The 25,002-nt window shown below is 33.7% G+C and overlaps 1 protein-coding gene across 2 annotated transcripts in view; it reads right to left on the bottom strand.

Annotated features, from left to right (window-relative positions):
• The window catches only part of SPAG16 (sperm associated antigen 16), a gene marked incomplete at its 3' end in the record, with an annotated part of 901,411 nt that overhangs the window by 149,147 nt on the left and 727,262 nt on the right, over positions 1-25,002 (bottom strand). The window lies entirely within an intron of this gene.

Raw genomic sequence — 25,002 nt, 5'->3', positions numbered from 1 at the left:
AGAATTAAGCCTGTGACCTTAAATTCATAAAGCCCTCATTTTCTAATGGGCTGAGCAGTTCAGTCTAGGAAACATAGGATCATAGCCACAGGAAGTTGAACCAGCTTTCCTAGTTTTGACTAATTTATCTCCTTGCTTCTAGGTAAGAGAAAGTTAAGTTTTACCAGACAATTGATTATCTGCATCTTTCTTTAAACTCTCTAGGATATGAAAATCTGAAAGTTTCAGCTAGGAATCTGTTTCAATACTACTAATGAACTCTAATATCAGAATGTTTCTTTTATACAACTTACAACTCTCTTATGGCAATTAAAGGCTGTTTCCTTGTCCTATACTTAGGGGAGATGAAAGGCAGTTAGCATGCCCTGTAAAACAAGTAACTCTAAGGTCATTAAACTATTCTCCTTTCTCTTAACTTCCAGTTTAAGTAATACTTTTTTAAACCTTTCCTACATCATTTTCATTTTTTAATTAATTGATTTTTATTTCTTAGAGCAGTTTAGATTTATAGAAAAAAATGAAATAGAAAGTACAGAGGGTTCCTATCATCAATTTATTTTTATTTAACTAGGTAGTAAAAACTGTACTTTTTTTGAAAATGTTGTCACTAAATAATTTACTTTGAGTCAAACATAAAGCCATATGTACTGAAACTGTGTAAATGTTACAAAAACATAAAAAGATGCTAGAAAAATGGGATGGGCATGTTTGAATAGTAGTATATAACTAACTTGTTCTAGCTGACAATATTAAAGTCTATAAAGGTACAGCTAAAGGTTAGAAGAGACTTAATGGCTTCACTAAGTTTTCAGAAAGATGTAATTATCCATCTCTATGTACAGCTGAAGGAAAATAAATTATCTATACCTACTCTTATATATATTTCATAGAAAGAGTGGGACTGTAGATATAATTTCTCATCTACTCTTGAATATTAAGACAGATATTGGAAGGAAAAAGTAGTTGTCAAATAAAAGTATTCCATCAGGATATGTATTTTTTATGATTATGAGCTTTTTCAGCATACATTTACATTTAATTATTTATATGCTGTGGAATGTATTCCTCTTTCCTATAAAGTAAATGCTTAGTAGAATTTATATAAATTCTAGCTCTATTATACATTTTTGATGGTGACTGATTTGCATTATTCAACTCGGATGATTTTATCTGGCACAACTGGCCAATTTCTAAATAGCATCTAGAAGCCATCATCTGAGGTAGATTGTATAGGTAAATTTTATAAATCCTTAGAGAATTTCTGGAAGAAATAAAAAGGAAAACTTCATATTTCTTATTTTAAGACTTCTAGCTTGAATTTCCATTCTGAGACACCCTTCCTAAACATTGCTTTGGTGGTGGTGTGAATTACATAGGGAACTTGTGCATTTGAAACAGAAATCAGATAGTTTTTCAGACATTCTACGTGGAAGCCAATTATTCATTCATTTACCAAACTTTCTTACCCACCATAAGCCAGATACAGAGAAAGCCCAAGGGATACAATGAAGAATAGGACATAGACCTGTCCTCAAAAGTGTACATTCTCTTCAGGAGTGTGTCTAAAAACAAATGAAAGAACAAAGTCAAATATAACTTAGCATTTTAATTATTTGGCTTTGGAATTCTTTTTCCATGACATGAATATGAGGGAAATCAGAAAAAATAATTCACTCTTTTGAAGGCAGTTTTGTACTGCTTTAAGACCCCTGGATTGGGGGGATAAGGAAAAGCCTTTCCAACATGGCAAGATGGAAAGATGGAAAGAGCACTGAGGGATGAGGGAAAGGATCTGATATTAGTCCCAGTTGTGCCCCTCAGCAATCATGTGAGTTTGGGAAGACACTATTTGATTTCTGTGGTTCAGTTTCCTCATATTTCTTTAATGCCCACTCCACGGAGGTACATAATCTTTATCCGGGTTGGTACTGGCTACTTGGACTGTGTGGTGGAGGGTGCACTGTGGGTGGCTGTTCTTCCTATTTTTTGTTTTTGCTTTCTCTCAATAAAATTTTTTGAATTTTAAACTGTTTTAATCTGTCACAGTAAAACAGAAGTATGCCTATGCTTCCCAATTTACGTAGCTGATTTAAGGTATTTAATACTAACTAAACGCATTACATTTCCAACGATAACAGCTTTCCTCTCTCAGGGATTCTGAGTGGGGACTTGACAACCTGAATGTCCTCTACCTTGTTTCCAGTGCAACGCTAATACTGCCCCATCTATGTCAAAGGGACTGTAGGAAAAAAGCAATGAAGTAATGTCTGTCAAGGTGCCCTGCAAACTAAAAACAGCTAGGTGAATTAAAGTTTGCTCTTATTGTTAAAATAGTTTTAATACATGTCCATTAAAATGAGTGTTTATGTATTTGTTTCCTCAAAGTCAATTTAAAGTCCACTTTCATTGAAGAAAGGGGAAATAATGAAGAAACAGAGCTTTTCCAAATCTAGAAAGATAGTCTAGTTTTAAAAATGGTGGTTCATTGTTCAGTGGGTATAGAGTTTCAATTTTACAAGATGAAAATTTCTAGAGAGATGCTGCACAACAATGTGAATATAGTAACACTAAGCTGTACATTTAAAAATAGCTAAGATGGTACATTTTATGTTTCATTAACCATAATTAAATAAATAAAAGGCAGTTCAATGATTAACTACATCAGAGCTATGACTCCAGTAGCCTTGAAGACCTCAAAATTAAATTTCTAAATCAGTGAACAGCCAGGTATGGCAACTGAATGCCAATTTTCAAATAAATATCATCTACTCTTAAGAAATGTTAGCTGCAGATATATTTATTGTTAGGAACAAAAATATTTATATCATGGAAGGTAGTCACTTAAAATGCGTATTAGCCTCATGAGTTAAGTTTTTGTAAGTCAAGCACATAAAGTCATGAATTTTGTGGGAATAGGAAACTAGATAGCACATGAAATTCTAAACTATCCAAATGCCCTAGTATTTATAATTTATATCTATATTTATAATTAATTTATATTTAATTTAAATTTAAATAAAATTTATATTTATAATTTAATTTATGCAATATTCACTTAATAGTGCCTTGTTATATCAACTATAATGTTAATTTAATAAAATATCTTTACCATATATTGAATTAATTTTCCTGATTAAAATGCAATTACAATTTTGCCATCTGAACTTGGCACCATTACTGATGGAACACATTAATGCCGGGAAATCTAATTTTTTTGCCATTGAAATGGTAACAGTAGGATTGTTTGTAATGATATAAAATAATTTGCAAGATGATCCTGAGCATAAAAATAACTCCTGAATGAAAGACAGCTTGATTTCAAAGGAATTACAAGATTAGAGGGGCAAATCCCATGGAAATTGGACAGTATGAAATGAACAGTGGTGAAAGAGTGATAACTCAAGACGATGGAAAGTTAGACATAAAATATCTTATTATATATCTATTCAGAATATACAGTTCTAACATTGATGACTTGAATCTGAGGTAACTTTCAAAAAGCTAGAAATAGTATATTTGAGTTTGCTAACCCATATGGAAATGCTGCATTTTCTGCAACAGAAACAAATTGTATGATTAACTAAATTAAAGGTTGTTAATACAGTAAGAAATCTATTTGATGTTAGTGACAATCTAAATTACAATAGTTTATGCAACATGAGACCTTGTTCCTAATTCAAATATTTGTTTTAGAATATGACATAATGCTCTAATCTCTAAATCTATAGCAACAAGCTTGTAAATTTAGAAGAATGATAGTATAGTTTCTAAAATGTGAAAAACAGCAATTAAAAGTACTGAAACTGTTAGTTTTAATCTTCATGTACAGAAGCAGTCATATTAAATTTCTTCTACATGTTCTTTCAAAAACATATTTTCATTCTTTTACACTATACTTTTTGATCCCAAATGATTTTTATAAGGAAAATTAGATGAAGTAAAGATAATATTACTCCCAGGAAGGGAGTTATAAAATCATAGAAATGAAATTGTATTATGCACACTACTATTTAATTTAGTAAGTGACAAGAGTTGAATCAACAAAATATTGGTCCCTAGATTGTTAGTGCATTTTAAAATGATATAAGAGATGAACCTATTTCAAGGGCAGGAATAGAGATGCAGAGGCAGAGAACAGACATGTGGACACAGTGGAGGAAGGGGAGGGTGGGACAAACTGGGAGATTAGGAATGACATATATACACTACCATGTGTAAAACAGATAGCTAGTGGGAACCTGCGGTATAGCACAGGGAGCTCAGCTCAGTGCTCTGTGATGACCTAGGTGGGTGGGATGAGGAGGGTGGGAGGGAGATCCAAGAGGGAGGGGATATATGTATACATATAGCTGATTCACTTCATTGTACAGCAGAAACTAACACAACATTGTAAAGCCATTATACTCCAATAAAAAAATTTTTTAAAAAAAGATAAGCACAATTTGCAATTTATTTTTCCCATTTTCCAGGAGGATTATAAGTATAAATATTTAAATACATGTATTATTAACATTTTAAAGGAAACATAGTTTTCAGAAATCTAGTAATGCAGAATTCATTCTGAAAACTTCTCATAAATACCATCCTATAAAAACATTCTCCTTGAGAGTAGATCATTAATGATTACATGATGCTATTTATCTTACGAATAAAATACTAACAACAATTAATGAATTAAAACCTGTGTTTTTTAATATTTGACAGCCAGCTCATCAAACACTATTAACTCAAAAATGTTGCAGGTCTATTAGGAACATATGTCAGAATGCTCTTAGGAAGTGCATTCTTTGTCTTTAGAAATATTTCCTCATATCAAAACAGACCATGCATCCAGAGCATAAAGAGAAAAGTAACAATATGGTTGCAAGTGATAAAATTGTTCTTCCCTTTTTGCTGACCACATAGGGACTCACAATACTCTCTCTCCTGATTTTTGTGAAAAAAAAATATCCTGGTTCTTAAAATAGGGTTCCACCTGCCCTTTCATGATGAGGCTCAAGGATCAGAAGTACACATTATGGATGTGGAAAGAAGGGGTCACACTGAGGAGAATGAGTTCCAGGAATAAAATTGGGGGAAATGCGAGGCAGAGAATTCAAAATAGACATCACGCTGTTATTCTAAGGAAGATGGCATATAAGCTCTTTCTCACTCTCAGCTTAGCCATAAACTTTATGTTATTTCTCATCCCACAGTCACTATCAGGATGCACGATATGTTCAGGGGACTCATTTGAATCCAGAGAATGCCTAAAGCTTCATGATCTAAAAATCTCTATGCACCTTATTTGGCGACTCATGATAACTGCTGGGCAATCAAGATATAGGAGGTGAATTCAAAAATTGTGCCTTTGAAGACTATTCATAGTCAGTTTCCTTTTACTAGTGATTCATTATAACTACCGACACACTTAATGTAATTTTTATTGTACTAAACTTCAACAGCTTAAACTGTATCTCTCATACTGCTTGGCACCCAGGAAATAAATGCTTGCTAGATATAGCTATTATTGTTACTGAACTTGAATTACAAGTATTAATTGATCAGAGTTAGTAGGGCAACTGATGGGAATTATTTATGCAACAATATGGTCTGGCAGGTGGTTAGACTCTAGTTATCAAAGTCATAAGTGAAATATGTATATTTACTCTCCTGTCATATTCCTTTAATAGAAAATGAAGAATTTATTGTACATTTTATTCTTCAGAATAACAAACAATTATCACTCCACTTCACTCTACACATTGTATTTCTATGTCCTTAAAATTACTTCAAAATTAAAAAGCTAAAAAAGAGACAAATAAAAATTTTAATTGCACTAGCAGTTGTAGAACATAATAACAAATTCGGGTATATACTGTGGTGCTGTGGTAGCTACAATACATAAAACAAATACAAAATTTAATTGCACTGTTAGAAATAAATGTTATTGCTATGATCAAAAGAAAACTAAATGAAACCTAAATGGTTTGAACATTGAAAGTTGTATTACTTTGAATAGGCATGAGGATGAAAGAAAAATAAATTCTTAGTAATTGTTAAAAACTTGGGTGACCATAGATCACTCCTCTGTCCCACTAGTGGTAAGATCTTCAATGACAAAAAAGGGAAGATAGGAGCACCTTTTTCAATTATATTCCACACATATATATTGAGGGGGGGATCATTCTATTCAGGGGGCAGGGAGGGATCTTTCGAGCTTTAGGTATTTGGTACAAGACATCTCAATGCTCAAGTATAGTCCAATATTTATGTGAAAAAAAGTAGGGTGTAATATCTATTTGACGAATATGCATTTGAGAATAGTATAATGCAATATTTATTTGGAAAAATATTTTTAAATCAGAGAAATATTAAGTTTGGACTTTAATAAAATCCATGTATATTTTATTCCAGTTGTAGAAATTTGCTTTTGTCAAATGTTCTATTGAACTCTTAGCTTGCTACCAATTAAAACCATTTAAATCAATACTACATAAACATTCAGGTATAGCCTTTTCACTAATATCACAAAATCTAGGTATACATTAATATAGTAATCGACTAGTGGCACTTAAACACAAAATAAATTGGTTTCCAAATTACTCAAAAGGATCATTATTAGAAAGAATTTTTCATAAGTTTAGGACTGTGACCTAAATATTTCTGAAAACTGGTTCTGGGTCATTAGTTGGTTATTTTCTTCCTTTGGCATGTTAAAGATAGCAACCAATAAAAAATAAATTAATTAAAAAACTGTCTTTGGGTGTGTACGTGTTTGAGAGTGAGAGATGGGTGGGGGGTATACTCTGCAGTAGTAGAGTCAGGCAAGTCTGCGGTGAAATCCTGATTCTGGCATTTATCTTCCATGAGACCTGTGAACAACACTTGATCTCTTGGAGGCTTGATTTTATTTGCAGTATTTCTGTGAGATTAAATGGAGTATTAGGAGAGACAGCATCTAGCACAGTGCATGGCACAAAAGAGGAAGAGATTCTGAATAAATATCATTCTTTTTTCCTAATTCTCGTTGTGTATATTTTGCAGTCAGGTTGATGCCTGTAATGATGTGGTTTTTTGCTACGTCCCTACCAACTGGAATGACAATAGACAAATCCTGGCTAAGAACCACTTTGCTCTTTTTTACTCCTTGATTTCTTTTTTCCAATGTGCTTAGCTGACAAAGGGTAGAAGGAGTGTGTGTGTGTGTGTGTGTGTGTGTATGTGAGTGTCTTTGTGTATGTGTGCAATGAAAATGATAAAATCTTTTGCCTTATTCATGACCACAATGCTTTGTTCAATGAAGGTTTGTTGAAAAAAATAATGAATGTGTGAAATATGTAAAATACTTCATACTTTTTGGCAATTATAGCTGACATCATTTCCACATTTTCATGCATAGAAGTGAGGATTTGTGGTGAGAAGGATGGAGATGAGGAGATAATTATCTAAATAATTTTTGTACTTTCATTGAAATTATCATCCACTTTTCTATAAATAATTATTACTCCCAATTTGCAGATAAGAACTCTGAGGCTCAGGGAACTGAAGTGAATTTTCATGGTTTACACAAAGCTAAGTGTTTAAGTACGGCTCTGGGTGCTGAACCCAAGTTTTCAGTCTCTTAGTCTTTCCAAAATATCTCCCATGACCCTTTGTGATACGTTTTCTATGGCAGTCCAACTGTACACCTTGCAAGAAATAAACAATACATCAAATACCCTGGTTTTCTTGATTTTAATTTTAATTCTCCCTTTTTTTTATATTTATCTATTTTATCTATCTATCTACCTATCATTTATTTTTACTGAGAATTAGGGTGCACATACAAAAGACTATATAGATGAGTGAATTACTGAAAAGCAAACACTTGTGTAACTGCCATCCGTGTCAAGAAAGAAAACAATGCCAGAACCCCAGAAGTGCTCCCCTTTGTGCCACTTCCTGTTTCCAACCCTTGCTCTCCCTCTTGAAGGTAAACTCTGTGCTAACATTTATGGTTATCCTTCCCTTGTCTTGCTGTGGAGTTCTGTACAGTATGCACCCTTAAATAACAGAATAGTATTGCTTGATTCTGAACTTTTTATAAAAAGAATCATAGATTATGTATTCTTCTTGCCTGATTTCTTTCACTCAACATTATGTTTTGCTGTGTGCTCATTCATTTTCATGATAGCATGTATTCATTTCAAGGATAGATTACATTTTATTTATCCATTCTACTACTGATTGATGTTTGGGATGTTTTCTTACTCCTCTTCTTAACTAATGGTCTTAGCTTCTTGTAATATCCATTCAGTAAAGAAAAATATAACACTTCAGAATTTAGTGATGCTATATTTGAAGTGATCCTCGTAAATTACCAAAGCGGGAAAAGCAGGATAATCCTAAAAATAAGTCACTGAATACACATTAAATCTCATTTGTTAATGTACATTTATATACATATATATATGACATATGTCATATATATATATGACACTAGTGATATTTAAAGAAGTTTAAGATGGTTATTGTTCAAATCTGCATTTAGCACTTTTAGAATAGATTAGGCAATTGCAATATAATCAGAAACACCCCCTTCCCCCAATTCAGTTGTCACTGGTGATTTAGGTAGTATTTGAGTGCATCCTTCTAATTTACATTTCTCAATATAAAGATTTAAAATATTCTCAAATATTCTTCCATAGTTATTAACTCCTTGACTAACTGGACTTTCCACGACCACTGAAAACTCTAAATCAAATTCACCACTAATGTTGAGTTATCAAAAGAGAACGTTAAATAGGAAAACAAAAATAATAAAAGTAAACCTTATTTCAATTTTGGATAATATAGTGAAATATTCCATATAATTTAGAATATCATCAAGAAATCATCTTAAATTTCATTCTGATTCACTGAAAAAATAAAAATACCTGTTGAATTCTTAACTTTTAATTTAGCAATCAAAACAAATAAGCACATTATCACACTTTCTGAAAAAAATTAGATAATAGTTCCTGATGAAACCTGACAATATGTTTAAGGAAAAGGTAATGTCTCTGGAATCTCAAAATGTGTGTGGTTTACTTTGTTAAGTGTCTCTCCCCTCTTTCTCAGCCTCAATACCACCCTTCTTCTTTTTTGGGCTCAGTATTTTATTAATACCTTCTGGCTACATGAGCTTCCCTAGCATAAATCATGGATTTTTATAAATGTTAATAGAATAAATCATAATTAAATAGAATCAATAGTTCTATTTAAATAAGAATTTCAAAATTGTAAACAGAAGAATACTATTACTTCTTATATTTACGAGTATTGTTATATAATTCTTGTAAATTTAAAAACAGGAATATCGTTTATTTGACATCTTTTACAAATATATATTATTTTTGCCTTGTTTTAAATCATGGGTTTCCTTAGTCCATTATGAAGTTTAATAAATAATGTGACTTCATATCTAAGATACTTCTTTAAGAAATCACATGCCATAACATACTGTTGTATTTAAAACATCCACTTGTAAAGTTGATCTTGATAACTTTAATCTCTATTCTAGATTGATTTGTCTACTTTTTCATTATAGGCCAGAAATATATTTGGAATATATTTGAAAAACATTTGTCAATAAATAACATAGACTATCTCAAGCTCTGACCTAGTCCTGTACTCATTTTATTTGTTTCCATTGAACACAGTTCTAGGACATGGCTGGCTGTTCCAACCCTGTCTAGCTCCAATGAGTTAGGAAATCAAGAATTATTACAACATTGAAAACTGTAATAGGCTGAAGTGGGCTGGAGCTAGTCAATCAAAGAAGACACTCAAACTCCTTGGCTACACTTCCAGTTAAGACCTCTTGAATGAATGGAGTTTTTCTCCATTCATAACTCTCTCTCCCAATGGCATTGATATCCAGAATGGTAGAGAGATGGTTTGCGTCTGCTTAACATGCCTTTCTTTCAAAATATTCTGTTAAAAGTTGACCCACAACAACAAGTGTCAAATCTGCTATTTCTGAAATTTCTGCTCAATGCCTTCCCATTTGACATCTCCACAACAGTGGCCTCCCCCTTGGATATCAGATACCAAATTAGATTTGAGCTGTATTTTCCTGCCTCTTTTTGGATCTAGTCTCAGAATCTTGGTGTCCTCTGGAGACTCTCTGTGGTACATTTCATGCCTATTGTAGCAGCATGTACATAGAGGTGTATTTTAATTCCCTGCTGGGAGCAAACTAACAAATTTATAAATACCAATTATTTATGAACTGATTTTTAAACTATCATATTTCTCCCTGAGATAAACTGTTGTTTTCAACACATAAAAGTTTAATATAATAAATATTTAATATCACTGGCACATTTATTTATATCTGATCTCATTGCAAGAAAGAATTTGAGGCATAGTCAGTCAGAACTGCACCTAACATTGACATTACTTGACTAATAGTGAAATTAATATCCTTATATATTCTACAACTCAGTATTTTTGTGGGCTAACAAAGGGTTAGGAACATCTCTTTTCTCTTGTCATGTTTCTTGGTCTATTAGCTACATATATTGGTTAATGTAGAAATTAGTTAGATGACATAAATATCAATATTATCTAGAATCAGGTAGCACTAATGCAAAACAATATAATTTAATACAGAAAATACTCTAATCACCGTGGGTTCACTGTCGTAGAACAACTGCAATGGAAAGGCTGTTGCATATTAAATCTTTATTTTTATTGTGTAACTTACTGAAAATTTAGGAAAATCATTCTGATTTAGTTATTTTTCACTCTATCTGCTCTAGTATTTTAGGTGTTTCCTGTTTTTCTACTTTCATCACGTAAAATGTTGGAAGGTAAGAGAAAACTCATTATCAGTTTTATTCAGCAAAACTGGAATAGTTCAGTATTACTGTGCTGAACTTAGCTGACACTTCTATGAAAATAAACTATATTAACACTATAAGAATCCTCAGTAGATCAGAGGCTACGTAGATTATAGATCTTTCATTATAATTCATTTTACAACATGTTCAATGCTGTCTCCCACTTTTGCACTATGTAAATATTTTCCGATGGCATGAAGTCACCTTTTATATCTGATTCCCCCAAATATGAAATAAGCATTGAACTATGATTTTTGTTTTTAGTATTCTAAATTATAGTGTTTTTTAAGCAGAATGAGTGTATGCTTAATTTTTATACTGTAAAATATTTAAATTATTATATTCCAATGAAGAAACTCAGTTCAAAACTTTTCTCTGGATTTTAAATGTATCTTTGGACAATGATTCTTCAGAATAATGACATTTGAAAGTGTATGCACTCTTCTTTAGATAAAAATTGTCAAGAGAATAAGGATTCATGCCCATTCATTCTTTCTCATGTTGTTAGCTATTTTTATGGGTTAAGATATTTTTCCTCTCCTCTGAGATTCTATAATATTCCAGGAAGTGGTCTTTGAATCACTTGCCAGCCCTTCTCTCAAACTAAGAACCAGAAGAAGTGTTTTTCCTATGTGTTCATCGTGGCATGCTTTAATACAATACAAATATATTTTGTTCTGTATTGAAATTACCCATTTTGGGGCATCTGTTTCACCCAGTAGACTCCAAGATCCTTGAGGGTAAGGACTGTGTCTTGCTTATGGTTGTATCTTCCATGATGAACACAGCTACTGATATATGATTTGTTAGAAGAATGAAAGTGTGTCACATAGCAGGAAGCATACAGATTAATTTTTTGCAGCCTTCATTCTACTGAGAAAATCCTCTCCTGTGGTGTGTGCTCAGTGAATATTAGTGTATTGATTGTCCTTCCCCTACTTTCAACATCATGCCAAAGTCAATGTCTTGCCTGACTTAGATTTTCCTTTTCCTTTAATTTTTCTGTCCAATTAAAGTGAAAATTATGAGTTTGTTAATAGAGACAAGTTTTAGTGAAAGTCAAATCAGGTACTGGTTCTGTCATCAATCTAGCTGTGGAATTTTGAAGAAGTTAATCTTGCTGAATTTTAGTCTTCTCAATTAAAAATACTTTGATTTTTTAAAATGCAGATTAAATGATATTATGATTATAATAGTGCTTGAAAAGGATAAATAACTCTATAGAACAGTGGATGTCCCAACTTTAGTGTTCATTAGAATCACTTTGATGTCATTTTAAAATGCTGATGGCTGAGCACCACCCTTAGAGTTTCAACTCAGAAATTCTAGGGTTTGAGAATTAGCGTTTCTCACAAGCTCGCAGGTACTACTGATGCTGTCAATGCAAAGACCACACTTTGAGAACCACTGATATAGGGAACTGTTACTCTAGAATGGTTAAACATTTTCGTCTCCTTCTGTATTCATATTATAATCCTTTAATATTCACATATTTCAGTTATTCTACTATCCTAGCTGAATATATTCTTTTCTATTTCAAAACTTAGTAGCTTGAAAACTTACTTATAAAAAACAAGGTAAAATATTTCCTACCCATACATTTTAATATATTAAAATGACAAATTATTTGATCAGCTATAAGGCTAGCAAAATGAAAAACATATGAAAAAATGCTTTTGAGAAAACCCTTTCAATGGTATGTATATTGAATTATGATATAAATCCATGGGTCATAAGATATAGTTGAAACTTGCAGAAAGTTAATAAACTTGAACAACAATTAACTCACAATTGTACAAAGTTCTTAAGAAAACTAGGTTTGGATCATGAATTTAAACAATTTGATACATTAACCTACTCTACCCAGTCTACTAATTGGAATGCATGCTTGCAGCATACTATGTGACAGACTTGGTGAAAGATTATTTCTTTGCCAGGGCATGTTCAATATTCAATTATTTTCTTATTAATAATTTATCCTGCATAATAGAAAAAACACAGTAAATAACCATCTGTCTCCAGGAGCAGCTTTTATATTTACAAATAGACACAGCATAGAATCTCAGCAAGAGGCATGTAAAAAGAAAGGACATTCCAGGTTAACTGCTTAAATGAAGGAATTTGCCAGACTTCTATCTTAAACTGGTTGCTCTTCTTGGTTCCTAGTCTGAATAAAACAATGACAACCCAAAATTGGCCTATAAGGGGGAGAAGATGGTATGTCAGGAAAGTTAAAGGTTTTAGGATATATACATACAGACAGACAGACACACAGATGTATAGAGTTAGTTTCCACAAGGAACAAATTTTATTAATAACACAAACTCCTAGCTATCCATTGGGAAGTTGGAATTTTCAAACTGGCCACCATCTATGGCAGAAAGAAGGGAACCGCTACAGAGAGCAGCTACAGCAACTACTAGAGGTAACCAGGAAAGAAGGGGAAGCTGCATCATGATATAAAGAAAGTGGAACAATGCAAAGTCACCATGTTTGTTTCTGGGAGACAGGTGAGTACATATTGCCGTCCTGACTGGGAAAGGAGTTAGAGCAAGAATGACAGGAGATAAAATATATGTAGCTTTTGGGAGTAATGAAATAAATTATTAATATCGTTTGTTTATTTATTCTTATCTTGTCCTGAAAAGTATTTTAAGGATATTTGGCAGCAAATGTTGAAATAGTTCCTAATACTGACTTTAGCTTATTAATTTCAACACTGAGGCAGCATATTATTCAGATCATGCTTTATAGTCAGAATAAGTTATACAGAAGACACAGAATGTCTAAAACGTCTATAATCACTCTTTGACCACAAATTAATTGGAATAGTTATCAGGAGGAAGACAGAATTTAACACGTTTTAGACATGAAGTTTATATGATTTTTATTACTCAATTAAAAATAATTAATGATATATATGAAAAGCTCTTTCTGAAAAACACTTTACTGAACTTATTTACATTTTCTGGATTAGTTCTCTAGACTAGTGCATTGTTATGTCTTTGAGATGCCCTTAAGATTAATCAATTTGAATTATTTTTATTCATACTTCACTGCCAATTTAGCTGTTGTCTGATATAAATAAAAGATATGTATAAAAGCCTAAGATATAAGAGTGTATAAAGTAAAACTTTCAAAGATCTTATTACTGAAATTTTAGGAAACCAAGCACATTTAAGAGCCAGGGAATCAGTATCAGCCAGAAACTACATTTTTTTTCCTCAAAGACTGACCTGCTATCTGAATAATGCTTCAGTTTCATGTTTTGTGATTTCTCATTTTTAAATTAAGGGGCCCAAAGTATGACCTTATGAGATTCTGTTAATGTGTTTATCATGGTAAGGTCTGGGGGGAGTGTGTGAAAGTGCTTTAAATAGCCTTTAAGTCATTTTGCTGTTCTGAGCGCGGTGACCAAATTTCAGAGAGCAGCAAAAGGTCAAGATTGGGAATAAGGTCTTAACCAAACATGCTTGTCTTCCAGACTTGACACCTGCAAAAGAAATGGTGGCTGTAATGCTTTTTGGGTTTGTGGTTAATACCACGTATTTTGTTTGCTCTTTACTTGTGTCCTTGAAGTTCTCATTAAATGGTCAGAGCCTTTTTCCCCACTCCTTACATCTGGGATTGGCTGTGTGATTTGCTCGGCTACAGCCATTAGGATGTTATCAGACTTGACACAAGCAGAGGATTTTAAAAGTGCTGTGCATTTTTTACTTTTTTCTTGGACTTCCACCACCATCACGAGAAGAACCCTCGGCAAATCGCCCACAGGAGGAGAGACCACAGGGACAGAGCTGAGCATCGCAGCTAAGACCATTCTAAGACCAGCCAGCCCCTCCCAACTCACTAGCAAACTGTGGACAAGAGAAGGACACCTGAGATCCACTGAGACTTGTGAGAAATAATAAACACTTCATATTTTAAGCCAATAAATTTGGAGTGGTTTGTTATATAGTGATTTACACATAAAATCCTTTTCAGAGTCTATTTCCAGCCTGTACTTAAGTAAGGACTGAAGTCCCACTGTCCGTTTGCTACCGCAAGTAATCAGATTCCTTGATTCAGGATGCTTACTCAGCTATAAAAAAAACAGTATCAATTCTAGACTGTATAGGGCCAACATGTAAGAAATGATGTTATCGACTTATCTGTAACTGCTTCTGAGTGTCTACATAAGCATTTAGTTGGTAAATTTGATTTCAATAACATAGTCAGTTTACATGATTAGAATGAAACAAGCATTTATTCTGCATTTACCCTCACTGATTTTTTAAAATCAGATATTATATTTTAAACAAAATGAACTAATTTGTGGGCCAGTTCCATAGACTGGATGCTCAACAGTTACAAAGGTAGTTTTGCTTCTATCCTTTTTGATGCTTGAGGTCAAAGAAGAGTACATGAAATACTGTCTGGTCTGTTCTAGGGGTGAAGAATCCTCTGTGATTTTTGTGGTTTTGGTAATATCAAAACTTTGCCACCTATATGAAGTCAATTTTAATACATAAGTAGAGAGTAATTCAATATTTCACATATTGATATCCCTGCCTCTTATATCTTCAAAGTATATCCAGAATGCAGCTATTTGTTCCTACATTCTCTGCTTCCACTCCAGTCCAAGCCCCCATCCTCTCCCTCCTGGGTTATCACAATAGATTCCTTATGCCCTCATTCTCCATAGTCTAGTCTCAGGAGCAGCCAAATTGATTGTTCTAAAATGTATGACTCTCCAATCGATTCCTATCTTACTCACATTAAAAAACAAATTCCGAGAATAGCTGGCGAGGCCCTACACGATTTGGTTCCACCTTCCTCACCCCATGCATTCTTACATTTTGTTCATATCTCCTGCCATTTATTCTATCATTGGCTCATTCTCTTCCAGCTGCATTAGGCTTGCTTGCTTCCCCTTGAACATCGGGGAACACTCTTGACCCGTAAGTTTTGTTCTTTCTCCCCGCTTCCATCTGCATGGCTTAAATGCTACCTTATTAAGTGAGCCCTTCTCCAATCATTCTCGTACAAAAATTAGCAAATTCCTCTTTTTGCCAGTAACCCAGACCCTTTTATCCTGCTTTTTTGTTTCAACATCATCCACTGCCACATGACATATTATGAATTAGTTTATTTTCTTATTGTTTGACTGTTTTCCTGCCCCCATTATGACAACTGCCTTTAGAATGCAAGCCCCATGAGGTCAGGGTTGATTCTACTCTGTTTCATTGCTGCATGCTTTGTGCCTGGAACATTGCCACACCCATATTGGGTGCTTGATAAATATTTGCTAAATAAATGACAGTTCATTTATAATATTCATTTGTTTGCTTTCAACAAGTAAAATGTTTAAAAACAAAATTTCCCAGGGTTGTAAAATGAACCTTAAGACTAAAGTGGTTTGTCTTATCCAACAAACAAGCAAACAAGTAAAGAGCTCTGTTCTCAGAGTAATTATTTGTACAGCCTTTCCTCCAAAAAGCCTTAGTTTTGCAATTCTTTCCTCTACCTTAACTCTCAAGTTTTTCATATAACTTATGTATTATTTATTGGTTAAGAAATTGCAAGTCTTTTTGAATGTGTTTGTCATAAAATAAATTTGTATTTGATAAATTTTAGACATTTTAATTTTAGACATATCAAAATTATAGTACTTATACATACCAATGAAATCATAAACCTCAATCATAATGATTTATCTTTAATAGAAATAACTAACATGTACTAATATATATTTTTATGGGACACTTACCATTTTGTCTTAATTTTAAAGAAATAGAGTAATTGTAAAACATCTGTAACTTAGCAAATTGACTAATGTGAAAGAAAAAGCTAAAGTATGGCTGTGGGGAGACAGCTTCGTGTCAGGCCAAGGAAAGTGGCTAAGAAATCGTAAGTCTTAAGTAACTCAAAATTACATTTTCTGGATTGTGTGAATGGTGCTTCATTGCTCCCAAGAGGAAGATCAAAATCCTTAGCATGACATTCAAGATTCTTCATGATCCCGGGTCAAAGTGACCACAGCCCCAGTGACAGCTGATCTTCACACCTGTACTCTTAAGTTTTGGACATATTGAACGGCTTGCCTTTCTGCAGAATGCTCTAAGTTTTATTGATTTGCTTTACTCATTCTGCTCCCTATGGAAAGCTTCTCATCCTTTGAAATCCATTTCAAATGCCTCTTCCTTTGGGCAACCTTGCTCAGTGTCTCAGGCTGAAACATACCCTCTTCTGATCTCCATGATTTATTAGTATAGCACTCACTATACTGCAGTTTTTATGCATGATTCTGTGTCATCCAAATATGGTTAACTATCTAAGAGTGGGAATCATTTCCTACTCATATTTACATCACCTGTACAGTATTAGATAAACTTGGCACTTAATATGTATTTTTTAAATTGTAAGTAGGAATAGATATTTTATTATAATAGCATATCTTTTCTATAGCGAGATTCTATAGAATACATAGTATATTCTATAGGGAATATTTAGACTTAAGTTATTTTAAAATATTATTACCAAAATTATTTCTTTTGCTTTGATTTTTGCTAGTGAACAACTACCTCTTAAGTTAATCAAACTTTCCACCAGTTTGCATTTTACTGTTCTGAAGGAAAAAGTAGGACATAACTTTTATCTTTTTAAAACAAAAATCCTTCTTTTGTTCTACGTTCATTATTACCTATTTGATTTTGTTTATATGCTATATGTATTCAGAAATAAGTTTAAAGGTAAGTCTACTACAATAAAATATTGTAGAGTGCCCATGTGGGAAAATGACTATTACAGGAAAGTAAATCTTGTGATAATGTAGTATTCATTATTATAATGGATCAGTGAATACTTCAATTTCAGCTTTTTGCTAATGACCTGTATGCCCCAAGCCTTTCTGAAGAGCTTTCATTTTCTGAGTTAAGACTAAACATAGATTACCTCCCAGTGAGAAAAGTCCCCCTAGGAAGAGCTGAATGAGCAAAAATAGTTCACAACAATGGAAATCTTTTAAAATGCAGATGTTTATGATTATCAAGGGTTTTTGTAACATGTTTCATGTTAAAAATGAAAGGAAAAACATTTGACATTAGCCAGCAACACTAAGTGAATGTCTTTTTGACAAGGAAATGGTTCTCTACAAATGACTAAAAATTGAATAATAAGATTCTGAACATTCGTTTGGCCCAAATAAATGGTATTTCACCTTAGTTTCACCTTAGAAGTACCTGGGGAGTTTCCAAAAATATAATCTAAGGCCCCAACTCTAAAGATTGTTATTTAATTAGTATAGGACTTGTGCAGCAGGCATTTTATAGAAGCTCCAGGCAACTCTAAAGTTCAGTAGGTTAGAGAATCCCAGGGTAAATATCCCTGGGGCGAATCTCTTGAAAGAGTATGTTTTAGCCGGGTTAGTCACATGGCTTTACTGAAAATAGATGTTTCTGACAATTACATTAATAGTAGTAGGTATTCTACATCGTAAACAACTATGTCATGGCACATACAACAGAAAGAAATGTTTATTTTAAACAAAAAACATTTACTTGGGTTCTGTGTTTCACAGACTGAGTAATAAAATTTTTTTTCTTAGAGAAAAATGTCAAATTACAATCTGACTGAAAAGGGTTATTAACAAGAGTTTGTGTGGATGGCTAGATTATTTGGGGCTTAAAATAGGTCAGCTTTTCACAGCCTGCTAATGGACAACAAGTGTCTTAGTTCAGGCTTCTATAACATAACACCATAGACTGAGTGGTTTATAAATAACTGAACTTTATTCTCACAGTTCTGGAGGCTGGGAAGTCCAAGATCAATGCACGGAAAGAATCACCGTCTGGTGAAGACCTATTTCCTGGTTTACAGAACTCTGTCTTCTCACTGTAACCTCCCAGTCAGAAGCAGGGAGGGAGCTCTCTGGGGTATCTTTTATAAGGGCACTAATCCATTCATGAGAGCACCACTCTTAGACTCTAATGACCTCCCTCTCAAAGGCTAGGCCTAAGACCATCACATTAAGGGTTAGGATTTCAACATATGAATTTTGAGGGGACACAAACTTTAGTCCATTGCAGCAAGGGAATTAAATTCTTAACACATACTAATCTTTTAGTTAGTTGGTAAATAATCAAAGCTATTAGGCAGGAGACATGGTTGTACCTGTCACATCCAGTATCACTGAATATCACACTGGATATCATAAGGCACAAACATATATTTTTATTCAAAATGAATATTCAGATATTTCCCAATTCTTTTAATATAATATTTTCCAATTGGTACTTTACTAACTCTAAAATAATTCTTAAATAGTGTTGGATGATTTTTAATCAAACTAACATTCTAAAAAAATAATCATGGTACTACACTCAGCAAAAACAAAGGCAATGACTTTTTAGATACAACACCGAAGGCATGATCTGTGAAAGAAATAATTGATAAGCTGGGCTTCATTAAAATTAAAAACTTCTGCTCTGTAAAAGACAATGCCAAGAGAATGAGAAGACAAGCCACTGACTGGGAGAAAATATTTGTAAAACACATATCTGATAAAGGACTGCTACCAAAAATATACAAAGAACTCTTAAAGCTCAGCAATAAGAAAACAAGCTGATTAAAAATGGCCAAAGACTTTAACAGATCCCTCACCAAAGAAGATATACAGATGGCAAATAAGCATATGAAAAGATGCTTCACATCATGTGTCATCAGATAAATACAAATGGAAACAATAAGACACCATTCTATACCTACTAGAATAACCAAAATCTAGAATACTGACAATACCACATGCTGGTGAGGATGTGGAACAGTGGGAACTCTCATCCTACGCTGGTGAGAATGTCAAATGATACAGCTACTTTGGAAGATATTTTGGCAGTTTCTTACAAAACTAAACCTACTCTTATCATATAATCCAGCAATCATGCTCCTCACTTGTTACCTAAAGGAAATGAATACTTATGTCTCACAAAGACCTCCATACAGATATTTATAGCAGCTTTATTCATAATTGGCAAAAGTTGGGAGCGACCACGATGTCCTTCATTAAGTGAGTGGAATAATAAACTGTGGTACATCCAGACAGTGGAATATTTTTCACTGCTAAAAAGAAATGAGCTATCAAGCCATGAAAACACATGGAGGAACCTTAAATGCACATTACTAAATTAAAGGAGCCAATCTGAAAGGGCTACATACTGTATGATTCTAACTATATGACATTCTGGAAAAGGCAAAACTATGGAGACAGTAAAAAAGACTGGGGGTTGCTCAGGTTTTTTTATGGGAGGGAAGGGAGAGACAAACAGGCAGAGCACAAAGTATTTTTAGGTCAGTGAAATGCTCTATATGATATTATAATGTTGGATACACGTCATTAAACATTTGTCCAAACCCATACAATGTACAACACCAAGAGTGAACTCTAAGGTAAACTATGGACTTTGGGTGATTACAATGTGTTAACATAGGTTCATCAATTATAACAAATTACCTCTCTGGTGGGGGATGATGATAACGGGGGAGGCTGTGCGTGTGTGGGGACAGGGGATGTGAAAATCTCTGTACTTTTCATCTCAATTTTGCTGTGAACCTAAAGCTACTCTAAAAAGAAACACACAAAAAAATCCAAACATAAGAAGAATGTACACTAATAAGCACATAATTGAAGTGCTCATTGGGAACACTAAAGATAGTATGAAATATTTTTTCTTACTTTCTTAAGCATTCCTCTGCTGCATAAAAAGTTCTAAAGCTAGTTTTGGTTATACATATAGGGTATGGAATGTAAAAATTTCATTCTATCAATTTTTTGAGAGACAAGAGGGAGAATAAGGAGCTAAAGAAATACATTCAAGAGGAACAAATATCTATTCTTTAGCAGTTTCTCTCTTTTGATAAAGAGAGTTAAAAGAGAAAGATAAGCCATTACCAAGTCATGACGTACAGTGAGACATCTTACTTTAACCATTGTACTTTTTTTTTTAAGGTGAATATTTCTAAAGTGTTACATAGACGTAACTTTTTCTTTATCTTGAGTAAGAGGAAGAGGCTGAAAAATAAAATCATTGGAGAAAATAGAGACAAATGTCAAGCCTGAGAAAGAGAACAGAGGTGAAAATCCTCACCTATCAGACACTTAAGGGAAAAATAAGACAAGGTACGAAGAAAACACCATTCTATAAATCTGTTTAAAAAATAGTTTGGCTCTGCCCAAGATATTTGAAACGTTGTAAAAAGAAAAATAAATAAAAACTAGTTGTGGGAATTGAAAACTTTCTGCAGAATAAGAGGCAATAAAACATAGCATTGCATTTGTATATAAAGCTGTAGTTAGGAAAGCACTAAAGAACATGAACTCAGTGAATATTTCTGATGGGGAATTCTAAAATGCAGACAGTGTTTTAGCCAGGATGCTGTTGAACATGTTTGACACCCAACTGGAATTATCTAAAGCAAAATAAAGGAATACATTGGTTCTCATAATTAAAACATTGGGGGTGGGGAAGAAGTATCAAAGGTCGTGGATTGAATGTCCACCCTGAAGGAATGGAGTTGGAGTCACTCTCTTTCAACCACATGGAAAAAGAATGTGGTAGGAGTATTCCCCTAAAAGATAAAGAAGATATAGAATAGCTAGAAAATAAAATATGTCCATCACATGGCATATGATATCTTTTTTTACCCTGATAATTTTATTTTGCTTTTAGGTAAAAAGCTACTTGAAGATTAATTCATTAATCCCTAAAAATACTCACTTGTTGAGGGTTTACTATTTCCCTGGCACTACCCTAAGAATCAGAGAATAAAAACCTAACAGAAGCTTTGTGTTCCCTGAAATTTGCAGTCCAGTTTTAGCATATTTGACTATAACAAATTCCATATAGTAGTATGTACAGAACACAGAAGGTGTGTTTAATTCTGATTAGATATGAGAGGTGTTACTGGGGATTCTGAGTGGGCTGTGGTGTGGGTTGGGATGGTGGTGACATAACTTTCAGGTTATACAGTATATTTCTCTACTGAGAATGTGGAGAATTTTACTGATTAAAAATTAACAAGCTCAAAAAAAGGAACAAACAAACAAACAAACAAAAAATTAACAAGCTCAAATGCAATTGAAATTAGTTAAACATTAAGTATTTCCATACCTCAAGCAGACAGTACTTGGATAATCTCCAATGTCTGAAACTGTATACAACCAGTCAGAAGAATCAAACAAGTTTTAGATGGCTGTGGGCAGGCTGCAAGGTGAGGCTAATTTTTTAGTAAAGGTTCTAAACAGCCTAGATAAAAGACCATCTGGATCAAAAATTCAAGGCTTTCTAAAAATGTATAAACTTTCCATTATAAGATAAAGTTTAAATAGTTACTGGTAATAAAATTTAAACTAAATTTGATATGAAATATCAAATCATATTACAGTCTTCTATTTTTTTTTTTTAAAGAAATTCACGTTCTTTTATTTATTTTTTTATTTATTTATGACTGTGTTGAGTCTTCGTTTCTGTGCGAGGGCTTTCTCTAGTTGCGGCAAGTGGGGACCACTCTTCATCGCGGTGCGCGGGCCTCTCACCATCGCGGCCTCTCTTGTTGCGGAGCACAGGCTCCAGACTCGCAGGCTCAGTAATTGTGGCTCACAGGCCCAGTTGCTCCGTGGCATGTGGGATCTTCCCAGACCAGGGCTCGAACCCGTGTCTCCTGCATTGGCAGGCAGATTCTCAACCACTGCGCCACCAGGGAAGCCCCAGTCTTCTATTTTTAAACATCTTATTCTAAAGCTTGTATTCCTTTAACATTAACATATTGATGTAGTGAGTATTTTCATCCATATGTGTAAAATTTCCTTATAAAATAAACTATCCAGAAATGAGAAAGTATCAATAAAAAATAATTTTAAAATATGATGTTTCTCTAGAGGGTGAACCTACCAATAGGTTTTTCTAAATTCTCTGTCCATGTCTATTAAGTTTATTTTAAGGTTTATACTCTTTAAGCTTCCTTCATCAGTAAATGGCAACCAAAGGAATAGCTGGCCTAGTATTTTAGATAGAAATAATCATCTGTGAGCTTGCCACATAGAATAATTTATTTCATTGAAAGTAAATTCATGTAAATTACAGTAAACACACAGATAGACAGAGGGAAGCTAGCAAGACTTTTTTCTAAAAATGTGGAGACTTTCATGGAATTGCATTCCGTGCTGTGTAACACATATTACCCAGTTCTATTCTAGGCTCTCTATCCCCAATGCCTAAAAATAGTAAATGGCACAGAGCAGGCCCTCCATAAATTATCTTATTTTTTCTTGTCATCTTATTTATTTATTTTTGGTGATTGGTGTTTGTAAGAAAGTATAAAAACAGCAAAAACTTACATAGCACTTTATATATGCCAAGCAATTGTTCTAAGCCTTTTAAATACAGTCCTGCATAGATCATCCTAAGTTATATATAGCACAGAAAATTTCACAAAATCAGAAAAATTTATATATATATATATGATTAAAGCTGGAAATATCCCTATTTGATAAGTTTTTTCTGTTTTACTTTATAAAGGTTTTGTAAATACTATTTAGTATAACTAATAATTAATAGTTTTAGCTTCTCCTAAAGATTAGATTTTAAACAAAGATTTCACAACCACACCAAATTGAGAATTAAAAACAATGCTAATTATTCTAAATTGAATTTAAACATTAATTTAATATAGTAGCCTCAACATTTTCAAATGCTCAAATTTGTGAATACTACAATTGTATCTAATCAACCTCATAAAGTGTAATAAATCTTAAATTTAAGTGATATTTTTGGATACACAATTATTTCATGAATATTAGACTGAAGTGAAATGTAGAGTTTTTTTGTTTGTTTGTTTTTTGGGATTTTTTTTTTTAACAAGCACCATACTTTAGTTTCACTTTCTCTTTGTTTGCATACCAAAACTGGTAGTTTGCTTTTCAATTACCCGAGGCCATTTTTCACAAAACAGCAATACTCTCCCAAATTCCAAGACTTCCAAAAATGACTTTATTCTAGGAGCAGTTCTCCCTGGAAGAGTGGTCATTAGTAAATTCCACTGGGATGGAGATGTTGGGGATCCACTAAGCCCACTTGTCACGTGACTCACTCACCCTTGCACACCAACCTCGAGGCCTATTCCAAACTCATGCCTCAACAAAGCTACGAATGATTTCACGCCATGCATCTTCATGACCACTTGTGAAACAGCAAATGTTAAATCTGCGTATATCAAGGATCTACAGTATTTAGTAATAAATCAAACCACATTTACCCCGAAAATGGAGTTTGGTAAAACCTCCACAGCATCAACATGTAGAAATGGAGTCTGTGTTGCCAACAGGGCACTAAAATGGACCCAGGAGGCCTCTGGGGAAGCACAGCCTGTGCACATCTCCCCCCTGGAAGGAATGTGAAATTTGAAGGAGGCCAAGCCACAAGACCACAGCATCCTGAAAAAAGCTGATACAATGAACTCTTGCCTAGTAACAGCCATAGCAACCAATTACGTATAGTTTCGATCTGCCAGCACCAATCATGACTCTTGCAAAACAATTTAGGTAAGCTCCCTCCTTTTCCTTTAAAAAACCCTTCGGCTTTCAACCCTCCTCAGAGCACATTTAGGTTTCTGCCTGAACCTGCATCTCCTGAACTGCAATTTAACTTCAAATAAATGCTTTTGTTGCCTTACAGCCCTGGTCTTATTTCTTGATTAGCAAATGTGTTATTACACAAGTAGCTCCTGTCTTCTCTTTCCAGCTTGTTTTTGTCAAATGAGTGTAGACTAAAGTTCTTATCATCTCGGCAGGAGCAAAGTGCGTGTGGGCTATAATAGCATGGTGGATAGACAACCAGGTTAAAGGTGACTTGAAGGCAAAAGGAAGGTCTCTAGGTCTTCAGTATTTTCCTGTCGAATTTCCCCAGATTTGACATGAAGCCAATGCTGGAAACAGTCTGCTTTCCTCCCTTTTGCTTCTACTCCCCACAACAGCAATTCTCAAAGTGTGGTTTCAGAACTTCTTGGAGTCCCTAAGACTTTTTCAGGGAGACCTTGAGGTCTTCCCTTTTCCTACCACAGATCTGTGTAAGCCCTCATTTTCTTTCTATGCTTCAAACAAAACGATGTACTGCAAAACCTTGAT

The sequence above is a fragment of the Balaenoptera physalus genome, assembly GCF_965194825.1.
Source record: "Balaenoptera physalus genome assembly, chromosome: 6".
Taxonomy (NCBI): Eukaryota; Metazoa; Chordata; class Mammalia; order Artiodactyla; family Balaenopteridae; genus Balaenoptera; species Balaenoptera physalus.
The sequence above is the reverse complement of the archived record's forward strand: the minus strand, read 5'-3'. Positions and strand labels throughout refer to the sequence as shown.